This window comes from Lepidochelys kempii, chromosome 6, assembly GCF_965140265.1.
Source record: "Lepidochelys kempii isolate rLepKem1 chromosome 6, rLepKem1.hap2, whole genome shotgun sequence".
In the NCBI taxonomy this organism is placed as follows: domain Eukaryota; kingdom Metazoa; phylum Chordata; order Testudines; family Cheloniidae; genus Lepidochelys; species Lepidochelys kempii.
The window spans coordinates 7,964,728-7,981,191 of NC_133261.1; the positions used below are offsets into that span (position 1 = coordinate 7,964,728).

Sequence of the window (16,464 nt, forward strand, 5' to 3'; positions counted from 1 at the left end):
TACCTTTTGTAAAACCATGTTGTATTTTGTCCCATTTACCATTGACCTCAATGTCCTTAACTACTTTCTCCTTCAAAATTTTTTCCATACTACAGATGTCAAACTAACAGGCCTGTAGTTACCCGGATCCCTTTTTTTCCTTTCTTAAAAATAGGAACTATGTTAGCAATTCTCCAGTTATGTGGTACAACCCCTGCGTTTACAAATTCATTAAAAATTCTTGCTAATGGGCTTGCAATTTCATGTGCCAATTCCTTTAATATTCTTGGATGAAGATTATCTGGGCCCCCCATTTAGTCCCATTCAGCTGTTCAAGTATGGCTTCTACCTCGGATATGGTAATCTCTACCTCCATAGCCTCATTCCCATTTGTCATGCTACCATTACCCCTCAGATCTCATTAGCCTCATTAAAGACAAAGGCAAAGTATTTGTTTAGCTATTGGGCCATGCCTAGATATTCTAGGATTCCATGATTCTCCTTAATTTCCACTCAGTCCTCAGTGTTTAACTGTCCCACTTCTTCTTTCTTTGTTTTCTTCTTATTTATATGGCTATAGCACCTTTTACTATTTGTTTTAATTCCCTTTGCAAGGTCCAACTCTACATGGCTTTTAGCCTTTCTCACTTTATCCCGACATGTTCTAACCTCAATAAGGTAGCTTTCCTTGCTGATCCCTCTCATCTTCCACTCCCTGTATACTTTCTGCTTTTTCTTAATCACCTCTCTGAGATGCTTGCTCATCCAGCTTGGTCTACAAGTCCTGCCTATGAATTTTTCCCCTTTCTTGGGATGCAGGCTTCTGACAGCTTCTGCAACTTTGACTTGCAGGAATCCCAGGCCTCCTCTGCCTTTCGATCCATAAGTTCTTCAGTCCAATCCACTTCCCTAACTAATGTCCTTAATTGTTTTAAAGTTAGCCCTTTTGAAATCAAAAACCCTAATCACAGATCTATTTTTTGTTATCCTTCCCTTCAGGTTAAGGTGAATTAGCTCATGATCACTGGAACCAAGGGTGTCCCCTACAACCATTTCTTCTAGGAGGTTCTCACAACTTACCAAAACCAAATCTAAAATGACATCCCCAGTTGTTGGTTCAGCAACTACTTGATGAAGGAATTCATCAGCTATCACATCTATTAATATCTGAGCCCTATTATTATTACTAGCACTTGTCCTCCAGTCTATATCTGGGAAGTTAAAGTCTCCCATGAGCGCACAGTTCCCATGAGTATTTACTTCATTAAAAACATTAAAGAGGGCTCTATCCATAGTGTGGAAGAAAACATGAGGTTTTCATTGTGTCCCCCACCGCTTGGGTCACCACCACTGCTGCCTCTGTGTCTGTCTTTGCCGTCTCACCTCAGTCCTTCTCCTCCAGCAGAACTCCCCCTCAACCTCCCCTGTCTCCAGCTCTGGTGGCTGGCTCCTCTGCCGCTGCAGCTACCTACACTCCTTCTGGCCAGATGAGGGATTTCAAAACGTTCTGAACAGTGCGCAGAAATGGGTAGAGGAGCTTCACACTGAAGCTATTTCCCCACCCATTCAAGAATACAAGAGTCACCAAAGAAGACGACATTTTGTATATGAGGCACGGGAGAATCTCATAAGAGACCCCAAACAACAATTCAAAGCTGAATTCGTTAACCGGGTGCTAGACTATGCGATACAATCCGTTGCAGAACGTTTCATGCAGCTCCAGGATCACAGCAGCATATTTGGGATGTTGTAGGATATTCCCAAACTCCTCACTGTACCTGAAGAAGACCTAAACCAGCAATGCAGGGCACTAGAGACCGTGTTGACACATGATGACATGTGTGATATTGATGCAAGTGATATAGGTGATGAACTGAAAGCCCTTTTCAGATACATTTCAACAGGATCAACTCCAAAGGCTGTTCTGGAATATATGTGTACAAATAAGATGACCACCATCTTTCCAAATTATTTTGTTGCTCTGTGCATATTTCTAACACTTCCTGTAACAGCTGCCAGTGGAGAACACAGCTTCTCCAAGCTGAAATTAGTAAAAACACATCTATGCTCCACAATGACCCAGGAGAGGCTAGTCGGCCTTGCAACCATCTCAATAGAGTATGAGCTGGCCGACACTGTGGACTTCCAGGAAGCAGAAGCAGTTCAAATCTTTGCAACCAAGAAGGCACGGAAAGCACCACTTTGATTATTCAAACATCAAAATGCCAGTGTTAACTTTCAAACGCCTGAACAGCAAATGTAACTTTTTCTTGTCTGCACAGTAAAGTGTACTTACAATTTTTGAACAAGGCATTTAAAGTTGTTAGTTCTCCTTTATTGGGGTAGGTAGCAGAGCAGTACCATGGGTGGAGTAGAACAGAAAGAAGGCAGAATTGAGACCTTTCAAAGTTTTGGCCCAAGCAAGGGGGCATGGGGGCGTCATTTGAGCTCCCCGCCTGATAGGGTGACCAGACAGCAAATGTGAAAAATCAGGAGAGGGGGTGGGGGGTAATAGGAACCCATATAAGAAAAAGACCCAAAAGTCGGCACTGGCCCTATAAAGTTGGGACATCTGGTCACCCTAATGCCTGAGGTGCCAAAATGTTGTGGGCCGGCCCTGCCGGCAGGTGCAGTGTATTGAATAAAACAAACACATACAAAACAGGATGTGATTGAAGAGAATTAGTCATTAAATAACTTATTTCTCTTCTGTTTATCTTGATGGAGGTATTAAATCAGGAATCACAGACTCTGCGAGCCCCAAAGCTGTGGGAGAAAGGTGGCATAAATCCCGAGTTGGAATTAGACTTTCAACAAACCAGAGAGCTGGAGGAGACAGACCTTCCCCAAGACAATGTCCTCTTATCGCCCTTTGTTCTGTAGTGGCAGTGAACATGGTTAGAAGAGATTGGCACTGCCAGGTGTGAATGGGGCTTGTGAGAGTGAAGTATTTTCATTGTATTCTGCAGATAATATTGCTCAGATTCAAAAGGAGATGCCGAGTTAACTCGAGCTACACCTTATGCATTGCCCTAACTCGACTCCTGTCCACACAGAAAAACCCTAAAGGATGTGGTGCTTATAACTCAAGTGAGCTGGCCCCTCGGGGCACAGGCTAAAGCCTAAGTTAGCACAACTCACCAGCTAACATGATCTTTCTGTAGTATGGATGCAAGCTAGCTGTACTTGAGTGCTTCTGATTCTCCAATGCCTTCCCACTCTTCCCCTGTGTCCCAAGAAAGTACAGACAAGTTCTCCCACCATCCACTGGGGAAGAATCCATAGAGTGGCTCAGCTCACTGCTGTGCAAAGAGCCTTGGGATGAGCTCCTAAAAGTCTCAGTGCCCCACCTGAGTGAGTGCAGTGCCAGTCTGGACACAGCAGGACCTTTGTTTATTCACAGTGTGGCTCTTCTCATGTGAGAGAGGCTGACTCAAGCCCAGTAATTGAGTGTAGAAAACTAGAGTTAACTCTGCAGTGAAGACAAAGCCTCAGCTCTTTCGGCTGACAGGGATCTATTCTACCACAGTGGTTCTCAACTGGGGGGTCTGTGGCCCTGTCAGGGGGGTGGGGGTGTCACAAGCAGGCTTGAGAGGATCTGCCCAAATAAACCAGAGAGCATGGCTGGCCTTAGACTCGGAGGCTTCTCTATCGAGCCTTAAAACCCACAGATTGTGTTCATCACTCTTATTGATGGACCTGGCGATTCCACAGGCTACTGCCCACTACCTCCAACTGTAACACAAACTTTAACTGTGACATCAGCAACATTAACATGAGCTTTCTAGAAATGTGAAGATACATGATCTATTCTTTTCATGTGGGGGAAGTATGAATTCAGAGTTAAGGTTTTGTGTTGCAGTTCAAGCTAAAGGCATTTTTTGTGTGTACTGTATTTCTTTATAGGGTTGCCTCTCGGTCCAAGTGCTTAACAGTATTCGGGGCCTCTCCAGGTTGTTTCCATTAAGAGGAGAAATTGATTATAAATGTCCCATATTACTTGGTACAATCTTGTTTACTTAAGAAGAAGGTCACACAGCTCTGTTTCCCTGAACACAGTAGAAATGCAAACTTGCTTGTAGCCAGTCCTGTGCCCGAACAAAGGGCTTTTTCTTGGCTTCCTCCACAGCCACATTACCAAGGCTTCTCTGGGTTTCTGCTGGCTTCCTTATTCCTTTCGATAGTTATCTGCAACATAAATCCATTCCCCAGCCCCTGCATTTTTGCAATTAGTCCTAGGGTTCTCCTCAGCCTGCTTGTCTCACCTACTACTCAGGCCTTGCCATGCTGGTCCATGCCTTGGGTGGTGGGTTCTGTTGTTTTTGCTCCCACTAAACCATGGGGTATTTAATTGCTCCCATATTTAGACTAACTGAAAGGGTGCTTTGTCCACACCTGAACTTCAAAGGTGGCTATCAATGGACGGGATATATTTGACCTCCTCGTAGGAGGTGGAGAGAAGAAGAAACTGCAGTCGTAGGTGGGGAGGGAGAAAGAGCACAGATCCTAGCTCAGCTGCAAAGGCCTCCTTTGCCTTTCACAAAGATCATCAGTGATAGGATCCCCAGTGATTGAACGAAGGATCTCTTGTACCATGGGCCAATCATCAGGGAGAGAACTCCTGACTAAGGATGCATGACATTAATGGTGGGGGCATTTACAGAGGTTATAGCTGCCCCCACCATTCCTTCTCTCCCATGTTCCTCCCAGATATTCCTGCTCCCCCAGTCCTTCCATAGTATAGGCCAGAAGGGCCTCTCCTTGACCCACAGTAACCTCCCTTTGCAGCTGGGGAGGTGTCCCATCAGCACTGGCTCCTCAGAGCAGGACATCCCTGCCCGCAAGCCGCAGGAGAAGCTCTCTGAGAAGCAGAACTGGCACCTGAGCTCTGGAAACCGCTTCAGGGACAAGTTTCCTCTCTCTCAATTTGACAAGGGGGCAGGAAGAAGAGGCATAAATCCCTGGAGCTGTGTCAAGAGCTGGAGGAAAGGACTGTGTGTCCATGGCTGAAGGTGGGAGGGGAATGGATGGAGATGTGGTTCTCTGCTCTCTCACACGGAACGTGTCAGCCAGCACAGCTGAGCCATCGTGGGGTTCTGTTAATTTTCTGCTGTTAGATGCCTGCCCTAAATTACTGCCTCCCATCTAAATGAAGGCAAAGTAAGAGGGGCACTGTGCCCTCACCCTTGTCTGGACTTAGGGGATGTCTTCACCACCAAGCGTGGCAACGCTTTAACGTGGCTGTGTAGTCGCAGCACCAGCGCTGGGAAAGAGCTCTCCCAGTGTGCAAAAAACCCACCCTGACCAGGGGAGTAGCTGCCAGTGCTGGGAGCATTTCCCCACCCCCGTCTCCCACCCAGCTACCAAGTGGCGGGAACGTTTACCAGCAATGGAGGGTGGGGAACCCTGGTGGGCCAGCTTATATTCCATCTTAGTTCTGTTGAAGACTTGCCACTTTTAGGTCTGTAATCGAGTTACCAGAGAGATTGAAGTGTTCTCCAACCAGTTTTTGAATGTTATAATTCTTGACATCTGATTTGTGTCCATTTATTCTTTTATGTAGAGACTGTCCAGTTTGGCCAATGTACACGGCAGAGGGGCATTGCTGGCACATGATGGCATATATCACATTGGTAGATGTGCAGATAAACGAGCCTCTGATAGTGTGGCTGATGTGATTAGGCCCTATGATGGTGTCCCCTGGATAGATATGTGGACACAGTTGGCAACGGGCTTTGTTGCAAGGATAGGTTCCTGGGTTAGTGGTTCTGTGGTGTGGTGTGTGGTTGCTGGTGAGTATTTGCCTCAGATTGGGGGGCTGTCTGTAGGCAAGGACTGGCCTGTCTCCCAAGATTTGTGAGAGTGATGGGTCGTCCCTCAGGATAGGTTGTAGATCCTTGATGATACGTTGGAGAGGTTTTAGTTGGGGGCTGAAGGTGATTGGCTAGTGGCGTTCTGTTATTTTCCTCATTGGGCCTGTCCTGTAGTAGGTGAATTCTGGGTACTCTTCTGTCTCTGTCAATTTGTTTCTTCGCTTCAGCAGGTGGGTATTGTAGTTGTAAGAATGCTTGATAGAGATCTTGTAGGTGTTTGTCCCTGTCTGGAGCAAATACAGTTGTATTGTAGAGCTTGGCTGTAGACAATGGATCGTGTGGTGTGGTCTGGGTGAAAGCTGGAGGCATGTAGGTAGGAATAGCGGTCAGTAGGTTTCCGGTATAGGGTGGTGTTTATGTGACCATCGCTTATTAGCACCGTAGTGTCCAGGAAGTGGATCTCTTGTGTGGACTGGTCCAGGCTGAGGTTGATGGTGGGATGGAAATTGTTGAAATCATGGTGGAATTCCTCAAGGGCTACTTTTCCATGGGTCCAGATGATGAAGATGTCATCAATATAGCGCAAGTAGAGTAGGGGCAATAGGGGACGAGAGCTGATTAAACATTGTTCTAAGTCAGCCATAAAAATGTTTGCATACTGAGGGGCCATGTGGGTACCCATAGCAGTGCTGCTGATCTGAAGGTATACATTCTCTCCAAATGTGAAATAATTATGGGTGAGGACAAAGTCACAAAGTTCAGCCACCAGGTTAGCCGTGACATTATTGGGGATAATGTTCCTGACGGCTTGTAGTCCATCTTTGTGTGGAATGTTGGTGTAGAGGGCTTCTACATCCATCGTGGCCAGGATGGTGTTTTCAGGAAGATCACCGATGGATTGTAGTTTCCTCAGGAAGTCAGTGGTGTCTCGAAGATAGCTGGGAGTGCTGGTAGCGTAGGGCCTGAGGAGGGAGTCTACATAGCCAGACAATCCTGCTGTCAGGGTGCCAATGACTCAGATGATGGGGCAACCAGGATTTCCAGGTTTATGGATCTTGGGTAGCAAATAGAATACCCCTGGTCGGGGTTCCAGGGGGTGTGTCTGTGTGGATTTGTTCTTGTGCTTTTTCAGGGAGTTTCTTGAGCAAATGGTGTAGTTTCTTTTGGTGACTCTCAGTGGGATCAGAGGGTAATGGCTTGTAGAAAGTGGTGTTAGAGAGCTGCCAGGCAGCCTCTTGTTCATATTCTGACGTATTCATGATGACAACAGCACCTCCTTTTTCAGCCTTTTTGATTATGATGTCAGAGTTATTTCTGAGGCTGTGGATGGCATTGTGTTCTGCACGGCTGAGGTTATGGGGCAAGTGATGCTGCTTTTCAACAATTTCAGCCCATGCACGTCAGCGGAAGCACTCTGTGTAGAAATCCAGTCTGTTGTTTCGACCTTCAGGAGGAGTCCACCTAGAATCCTTCTTTTTGTAGTGTTGGTAGGAAGGTCTCTGTGGATTAGTATGTTGTTCAGAGGTGTGTTGGAAATATTCCTTGAGTCGGAGACGTTGAAAATAGGATTCTAGGTCACCGCAGAACTGTATGATGTTCGTGGGGGTGGAGGGGCAGAAGGAGAGGCCCCGAGATAGGACAGAGTCTTCTGCTGGGCTAAGAGTATAATTGGATAGATTAACAATATTGCTGGGTGGGTTAAGGGAACCATTGCTGTGGCCCCTTGTGGCATGTAGTAGTTTAGATAGTTTAGTGTCCTTTTTCTTTTGTAGAGAAGCAAAGTGTGTGTTGTAAATGGCTTGTCTAGTTTTTGTAAAGTCCAGCCACGAGGAAGTTTGTGTGGAGGGTTGGTTTTTTTATGCGAGTATCCAGTTCTGAGAGCTCATTCTTAATCTTTCCCTGTTTGCTGTAGAGGATGTTGATCAGGTGCTTCCACAGTTTCTTTGAGAGCGTGTGGCACAAGCTGTCAGCATAGTCTGTGTGGTATGTAGATTGTAATGGATTTTTTACCTTCAGTCCTTTTGGTACGATGTCCATCTGTCTGCATTTGGAAAGGAAGATGATGTCTGTCTGTTTCTGTACGAGTTTTTTCATGAATTTCCGATCTTCCAGTTTTGGACAGTTATCAGCTATCTCACTCCTGTATATGTCAACATGTGATAGAATCCATTCCAAAGTTAATTTATTGCCTCTCTCTCTGATCCTCCAAACCTCTTGATGCTTTGCATTGATGATAGCATTCTGGTTTCTTCTAAAGGAACTGAGGATAGACACCTGTCAACAAAGATCACAACACTGGCCTCTATTTCTGCTCTGTTTATTTCTTGTGGTGCCATGAGTATGTTCTCCACTAGGGTCTTGGATGAAGACATTCTTCATCCACAGCTACCATTCTTAAAGGATTTATTTGATGAACCATCAGTGTACCCATGAATCTGTTTGCCTTGTGACTGATACTGTTCAATGGGCTTTTCTAAAATTTTCTTTAGGGTGGCCAACTCCGTATGTTCCTTTGAGCAAGGTTCCCAAAGGGAGAGAGATTTATTAAAGTAAATAGATTCATGTGGAGGGATGAGTGGGTGTACATGTTGCTTCACACACTCTACCCTCATAGCATCATCAAGTGTTTCTGTTTCTCCAGTAGCCTTTGTGCACTTCTGGAAACAAGATGATCTTTTCAGCCTTAATTTGGTTTTCCAGTTTCTGAACAGACCTGAACAGTGATGACATTCAGATAGGGAATGAAATAATTGCCATACCAAAATAGCTATTCTTCTCTATGATTCTCAAGTGGTTGAACATCAAAAACTCTTTTTACAAATTGCTGTTGGAGTGGATCTTACACCTCCAGTTAGTGTGTGAATTGCAGATGACTGCACAACATTGATCTTGGCAAGGTTACTGAGAGCACTGTGTGACCAGACAATGAGAGCACTATGTGACCAGACAGGTAAGAGTTATTCAAGTATTGGATGAGATATTGAGCAGCATGTTGTTTTCAGTGTTCAAACATGTGAACCCCAGTTGGTACCTGAAATACATTATAGAAGAGCCAAATCTCTTCTTTGCTTTGGCTGCCAACTTTTTGACCTGTGGTCCAAACATGAGTACAGTGTCAATGTCACTCTAAGGTATAGCAGATTTTTTCAACAGCAATACCTTCTCCAGCCAGTGTGAAGATTGGACTGTAGTTGAATCTCCTATAATTATGGTAAAGTAGGTGGACTTTGTTTTTGCTGGATTGAGCTTGAATTTATGTTGCGTTGCCCATCTAGTTATGATTCTAAGTCCTTATTCAAACCATTCTCCATATATCTTTTTCAAGACCCATGGTATGAAGTGCAACATCGTCTGCATGGGTGTATTCAAATCATTTCAGGTAGTCTGACAGACCAGAGGAGAGCAGCAAAAAAAACACCGGGACTTAATACTGAGCCCTGAAGAAATCCTGGCCTCGTTGTCTTTGAAGGAGTATAACTTAATCTTAGTGGGTTTTTTTTTTTCCTGTATGGTAGGAAACCTCTTATCCAGAGGTGCATTTTACCAAACTCCCATCTCACTGCCTATTACGCCAGACTCCATTAAATGTTGCACTGAGTTTAAAACAGACTCCTGTTGATGACTGTGGTGGCTTTTTCTGGAAGCCATTGCTAAGAGGCTGCCAGAAGGCCACCAGCAAGTCTGTCATTGAGTGCAAAGACCCATAAGCCATTTGGGTAGGTTCTACCTTTCCTTCTTTTAGAAGCCACCATAGAAGCCTTGACTGTACTGTTCTTTCCATTATATTGCAGAGGAGACTGGTTAAAGATATAAGCCAATAGCTGCCTGGAAAAGAGGGATCCTTGCCGGATTTCAGAGAAACAGTAACTGGTGATTTCCATCAATTTAGGTACCTTCCTTTTTTATCCTTGAGTAATTTCTGATGTCCAACAACCTGGCTCTAGCCTTCTTCCCAAAGTGCTTTATCTCATGGTCATAGATGGGGTCCAGCCCAGGGGAATTGCTTGGTTCAAGCTTCTCTATTGCATCTTCTAGCTCATGTATGAGAAAGATCTCTCTGAAGCCTGAAGTACTGAATTCTATAGGCACATATTTAAATGATCTTCGCCTTTCTTCCTAAATACTCCATCTTGCATGTTTTTGCAATGGCTCTATCCTCATCACCATATATGAGCCTGGTCATCTTGGCATAATGTTCGAACAGCGTACTCACAGACTTTGTCATCTAATGCCTCTACACCTCTAGTGTTCAGAATATTGGTGTTATTTAAATTATACGCCTTTGTCTGTTTGTTCTCAATTTGCTTCAATATCATCCATCAATCTTTTCCTCTGTGAGGATCCAGTCTTATTAAACTAAGCCAGCCCTTTGTTCAAGCAACTATTTACAGAGCTGCAGCACTTGGAGCTTAGCATTCGAGCCATGTGCACACAGACTGACCTGCTGGTGCTTTCTCTATACTCTTCCCTCCTGCAACTTGTGACCCTCCCTCTAAGTTCCATGCTGGTTGCTACAATTTCTAGTCATCATTCAGCCTTTGTAACATTTGCGGATCTGTCTCCTGGGTAGAATATGCTGCTAGTGTGGGCCAGTAAGCTGACTACAAATTCATCCTCACTTCCTGCCCTAGTGTGATGTACTGAGAAGAAAAGTGGTGACAAGAACACCATCAGGTGAAGTAGTAAACAAGGGAGGTGGAAAGAAGGAAGAATTTATGCATTGCCTGAAGGATTGCCTGCATTGCAACTGAGCAGAGCTGGATGAATAATTGTTTGTTTGGTTTGGTGGTGGTTCCAAAAAAAGTTAAAAAACAATATTTAGTTTGCGTCAAACCAAATCTACAATATTTTGAAATTTTTGGTGACTCAAAAAAGTTAATTTGGGGCCTGTTTCAGAGCAGGATTTCAAACTTGGCTTTCCCACATCCACTGGGCTACATGTTATGGGAGGACTGGGGGAGGGAACAGCAGCACCACCTCCTCCTTCTTCTCTGGCCATTTTATGAATGGCTGAAACCTCTCATATCAAAATTGCAATAATTTTAGGCCAACCGAAACCACATTTCTAGTTGAATACATGACCTGTCTGAAAGAATTTCCGTAGCTCTCCATAAGTGTGGCATTTCAGTTAGGATGACTGAGAGTGTGACAGTTGGGTCAAATCTGTGAAGGTTGCACCAGATAAATGGTGCTTCAGTACTCCAGCTACACGACCCCGCTACGTGGTTGTCACTCACAAGGAGCATGCAGACCTCCACGATTTTTGTTTAATAATTGCAATTCCTTCACATTCTGGCCCTAATACCAAAGTAAGAGTTCTACCTGAAAACATTTTCAGTTTAACAAAGTGTTTATGTTGTATTACCTTTCTGCAGAGAGACCAAAAGCCCTTCATTACATCGAGTCAAAGTTAGAAAAGGAGAAATACAGAAGCAGGAAACTAAAGCTGAGAGATGTCCTGGAAATCACACCAGAAAGTCTAAAGAACTGCCCTCCTCAGACAACAGGAGATTTACCTTGGCATTTCCTCAGGAAGCTCATGGCTCTGAATGGGATGGCAAGAAGCACAAGCCTTGAGCACAGGGTACCCAATGATCAAACACTAACTATGGACAAAGAGGATCTGGATATTCCTGAAGATTTTTCTTTTCTCAGTGACACAGACACCAGTGATTCCCTGCACACCCTTGATGTTCTCTGTGCCATTCTGCTTTGCTCAGACAGTTCCCTACAGCAGGAGATCCTGTCCAAAATGTCCATGTGCCAGTTTGCCCTCCCTCTGCTGCTACCTGCCCTCGACACCCCCAAGTGCACCCTACTGCTGTGGGCCATGAGGGACATTGTGAGGAAGTGGAGGCCGCACTCCCTGTCAGAGAGCAGAGGGTTCAGAGAGGAGAGCCTGGTGCTCACGTCAATGCCAACCATTTCCTTTGTGCGGATGGGGAGCTGCAGCTTCTCCAAGTCCCACCTCCTCAATGAGGTTATCAGCCCCTCCCAGCAGCACCAGGATTTCTTCATCCATCGAGCCATGGAGTCTGGGAACGTCCCCCGGGAAATCGCAGGTGGGCTGCTCGAGATTTCCTGGTATTTCCCTGCTGGGAGGGAGAATCTGGATCTTTTCCCAGAGCCTGTTGCGGTTGCAAACCTGCGGGGAGACATTGAGTCGCACTGGCTGCAGTTCAGCTTTTTCACAGAGGTCTCCTCAGCAGTGTTCATATTAACGAAGAGCATCAATGAGAGAGAATACACGCTGTTATCTCTGCAGGGATCAGCCACTAAATACTACTTCATCTTCAATAATCAGGCTGGGAAAGCCAAGGAAACGCTGGAATTCCTGAAAAAGTTAGCCTCGATGCTGAAACTGAACAAGTCACATGTGCTGTGGAAAGGAGGTACCACAAATAAGGCACAATTTGTAAAAGTTCTGCAGTCTGCAATAGCAGCCATAATGAAATCTTCTCCCAAGAGAGTGAGTATAGAAGCCATGGCTGAGACAGCACGTCAATTAGGCATCCAGGTAGATGAGGATAACAAGGAATGTCAGACCGCAAACACATATGCAAAGGAAATCACTGCACAAATCAAAGATGTGGCAAAGTACAAGAGGGAAAAGCTGAGACTCCAAGGGGAGACATGGAGAAACTTGGCTGAAGTGGATAAAGAGCTGTGCCGAATGAGAAAGCAAGGAGACACCCCACTTGAGAACTATAAATCTCAGCTGAAAAAGAAATTAATGGATGTATGTGCTCAGAAGAATAAACATGACCTTACTGATGGTTTGATTACATTTATTACTGGAATAAAACACCTACGTCACAGGGAGAAACATTACTTCCTGAAATGGATGAAGTTTGGCCTGGATCCCATTGCTAGGGAGAATCTTTCTAAACTACGGGATCAATATAAAGAGAAATGCAAAAACTCAAAAGATGACCCCAAAACGTTTGCAGAGTTAGACAAATTAATCTCTGCCAGTTCCTTAGGAGTGGAGCATTTCATGCGTGAGTTGGGGCAGTTTTATGAAGCTGAATGCTCAATGGTTAAAGAAGGTAAAATGGCAGAAAGCCAAAGGCAATTCACCCATCTCCCAGGCAGAGCAGCTGACCTCATGCTGGAAGGGTTTCCCATGGAGATCATTGATGGAGCCATTTCCAACATCCCACTGCAGTGGGTAACAGATGTTCTGAGACAGCTTGATGCCAAGCTGGGGGGAAGGTCCAGAATGCTGGTTCCGATGGTGCTGGGAGTACAGAGCACTGGGAAATCCACCCTCCTCAACACCATGTTCGGCCTGCAGTTTGCAGTGAGCAGTGGCTGATGTATACGAGGAGCCTTCATGTTACTCATTAAAGTGGCAGGGAACTTTCAGCAGGAACTGGGCTGTGATTTCATCCTGGTGATAGACACAGAAGGCTTGGAAGCCCCCGAACTGGCCAAGCTGGAGGATAGTTATCAACATGACAATGAGCTGGCCACCCTGGTGATTGGACTGAGTGACATCACCATCGTTAACATGGCCATGGAGAATGCCACTGAAATGAAAGATGTTCTGCAAATTGTGGTCCATGCATTTCTCAGAATGGAGAAAATCGGGAAAAAAAACCAACTGCCAGTTTGTGCATCAGAACGTCAGTGACGTGTCTGCACATGAACAAAACATGAGGGACAGGAAACACCTCCTGGAACAGCTGAATGAAATGACCAAAGCTGCAGCAAACATGGAAAAGAAATGCAAGGAGATGAATTTTTCTGATATTATGGATTATGATCTGGAAAAACACAGTTGGTACATTCCTGCTTTGTGGCACGGAGTGCCCCCCATGGCTCCAGTGAATTTGGGATACAGTCAAAAGATTTATGAATTAAAGAAATATTTGTTTGAATTTCTGAAAGATTGTTCACAAGAGAGAACTCCCAATGACATTCCCCAATTTCTTGAATGGGTGAGGAGCCTGTGGAATGCTGTAAAACATGAGAACTTAATTTTCAGCTTTAGAAACAGCCTTGTTGATGAAGCCTATAACCAGCTGTCTGTGAAATATGCAGAGTGGGAATGGGGTTTCCGGAAGGAGATATGTTTCTGGGTATCTGAAAAGGAAACTTTCATCCAAAATCAGCCACCAGCTAAACTAGACACTAATCTTTCAATCAGACTAAAGAGTGAGGCACAGGAAAAACTGAGGCAAGAACCAGAGAAGATTGTGAATCATTTACAACAGTATTTTGAAAGTGGAGCAGTAAATCTGCTCCTGATAGAAAAGTACAAAGAAGATTTTAGAAGAAGTGCCAATAGTCTCAGGAATGAACTGGAGAGTTATTCATTCAGCAAGTGGCAAAAAGCGATTCATATTAAAAAAGGCCAACACAAAACAGACTCTGTCCTGTCAGAGTACAAGAGAAAAACTGAAGAAAAAGTGGATGGTCTTCTGAACCGTTGCAGGAAAAGCAACTGCAAATTAAATAATGATGAGCTGGAGAAGGAATTTGAGAACATGCGGAGAGAAACATTGTCAGAATTATCACTCATTCCTTTACAGAGACGCAACATATTTGAAGATGTGGAGTTCCAGCTGAGAAGAGACCTAGCGGATAGGGGCAGTGCAGTCTGGAAGATGTTACAGGATGCCAAAAGCTTGTGTGCTTGTAAAACACAACATTTCAAAATGAAAAAGGAATACTTAGACTTAAAAGTGTTCAGAGGTTACACACTATCAATATCAGGTGTGAAAGAATTCTTGACACAGGAATGCTGGCATAAAACAGAGGCTGTAGCTAAATCCTTAATAGAAGAGTGCAATAGTTACACTGATGGAAAAGTAAATGGCAAAGCAGATTATGGTGAAACTTATTGCAGAGAGTTGTTGTGGATGATTAACGAGTGGCTTCAGCAGGCTGATGTTCAAAACCTTCACACCACCGTCTGCTTTGCAGTTGACCTGAAGCTTCACATTTTGGGGGATGCAGCTTGGGCATTTCAGATGATGCATGAAAAATTCATTAAAGAAAATGATCCTCTGCAGCATCTGGGGAAACTGACACCTCAATATCTCTTCACATTCAAAACTCTGTACTTAGAGAAGAATGAATGTCAGGACAGGGCCTGGAATTTCTGTGATCAGTGTCTGAGACCTGCCCTGGTGGACTATGTGAACAAGAGACTTGGGACAGAAATTGTGGATGACATTCTCAGCAGTGAACGCTCTGTTGAGTACAGCACCCGGAGTTTTTCCAATTCTTTGTTCTGAAGCAGCTGTTGGAAGAAAATGACTTTAACAATTATGTGCAATACACAAGGAATTATGTAGATTTTATCAAAACCCGGATACAGAGACACTTGTTAATGCTCTAGAAAGAGAAGGCAAGATTGGGAGATTTGGAGAAAAGCATTTTCTCCCCAATAATTAATAAACTCAGCCATGTTCTGAAATACTCCAAAGGTGAGAAGACTAAGACAGTCTCTGCCTTTTTAGACAACTTGTGTGAAAAGCTGCAGCAGGATCTAGTCATTCCCAGGGATAGCTTAGAAGTGATACTGTTTAAAAACACAGCAAGTGCAGACCAATTTTCAGCTTTTATAGAACAGTTTATTCCTGACCTGGAAAAACAAGTTTTATCCACTTTTGAAAATCTGGAAATTCAGTCAAAACTCTCAAAACTTGCAGTGAAGCCCCAGGATGAAATCTTCAAGCGAGTGTTTGGCTGTGGGAAGCAGTGTCCATTCTGTAAAGTCCCCTGTGAAGCAGGAGCTCCTGCGCATGATGAGCATTTTGCTTCAGTGCACCGACCTGAAGGATTAGGGGCATATCGGTGGAATAAAACAAGAATACTTGTCTCTGATATATGCTCCTCTTGTGTAGCTTCAAATAAAACATTCAGCTGTTCGGAGATAAAAGGGGAGTTTCATCCTTATAAAGATTATTGCAAATTTTTTCCAGACTGGCATATCCAGCCAGATCCCAGCATCACAGCTTCCAATTACTGGAAGTTTGTTTTCAAGGAATTCAATCACCAGTTTGCTAAGAAGTTTGATGCTCTCCCAGCCGATCTCCCTGAGGACTGGGGTGAAATAACCAAAGAACAGGCACTGGAGAGCCTGAAGGAAGCCTTTACATTGAAATCAAAAACAGGCTGAGAAACTCTTTTGTGAATGGAGAATTACAGAAGTTAATTTCCATTAAATGTAATGGTGATTCTCTTTTAATATCAGACACAGGTCGCAGCTTCCAAACAGATAAAGAAACAATGCTATTTCACGTTTCACATCACATCACATTTCACATCACATATCGAAGTATGGCAAAATTAAAGAAGGAGGGAAAGACCCAGATGTGGAGATTCTGCACCTCTGTCTTAAGGAGCAAATCGCCCAAATCCCAATTTGTCCTCACCACTGCATTTTGCTCATACAGTGGTACCATCCAGTGACCTGCAAACCTTTCCTACATGAGTGTTCCCTCCAAGAGCCCCCGAATACCAACCATCCACTTCTGCTACTTAAAGGAACAATATCCTCTGCTTTTATGGCTAATCTGACACCAAACAGCCTGGCCCTGATGCTCGCCTTCTCTGGGGTAACACATGGGAGGGGAAAAATACTTCAGAAACACCAATGACGGAGGTTTGCAGCATAATGTAATGGGGAAGGGAGGGATGCAGCCAGCAACCCCAAAAG

The 16,464-nt window shown here is 44.4% G+C and overlaps 1 pseudogene; it reads left to right on the forward strand.

Moving 5' to 3' along the window:
- The first annotated feature begins 11,202 nt into the window (after positions 1-11,202).
- Positions 11,203-15,924, forward strand: LOC140912884 (up-regulator of cell proliferation-like; annotated as a pseudogene).
- The last annotated feature ends 540 nt before the right edge of the window (positions 15,925-16,464 follow it).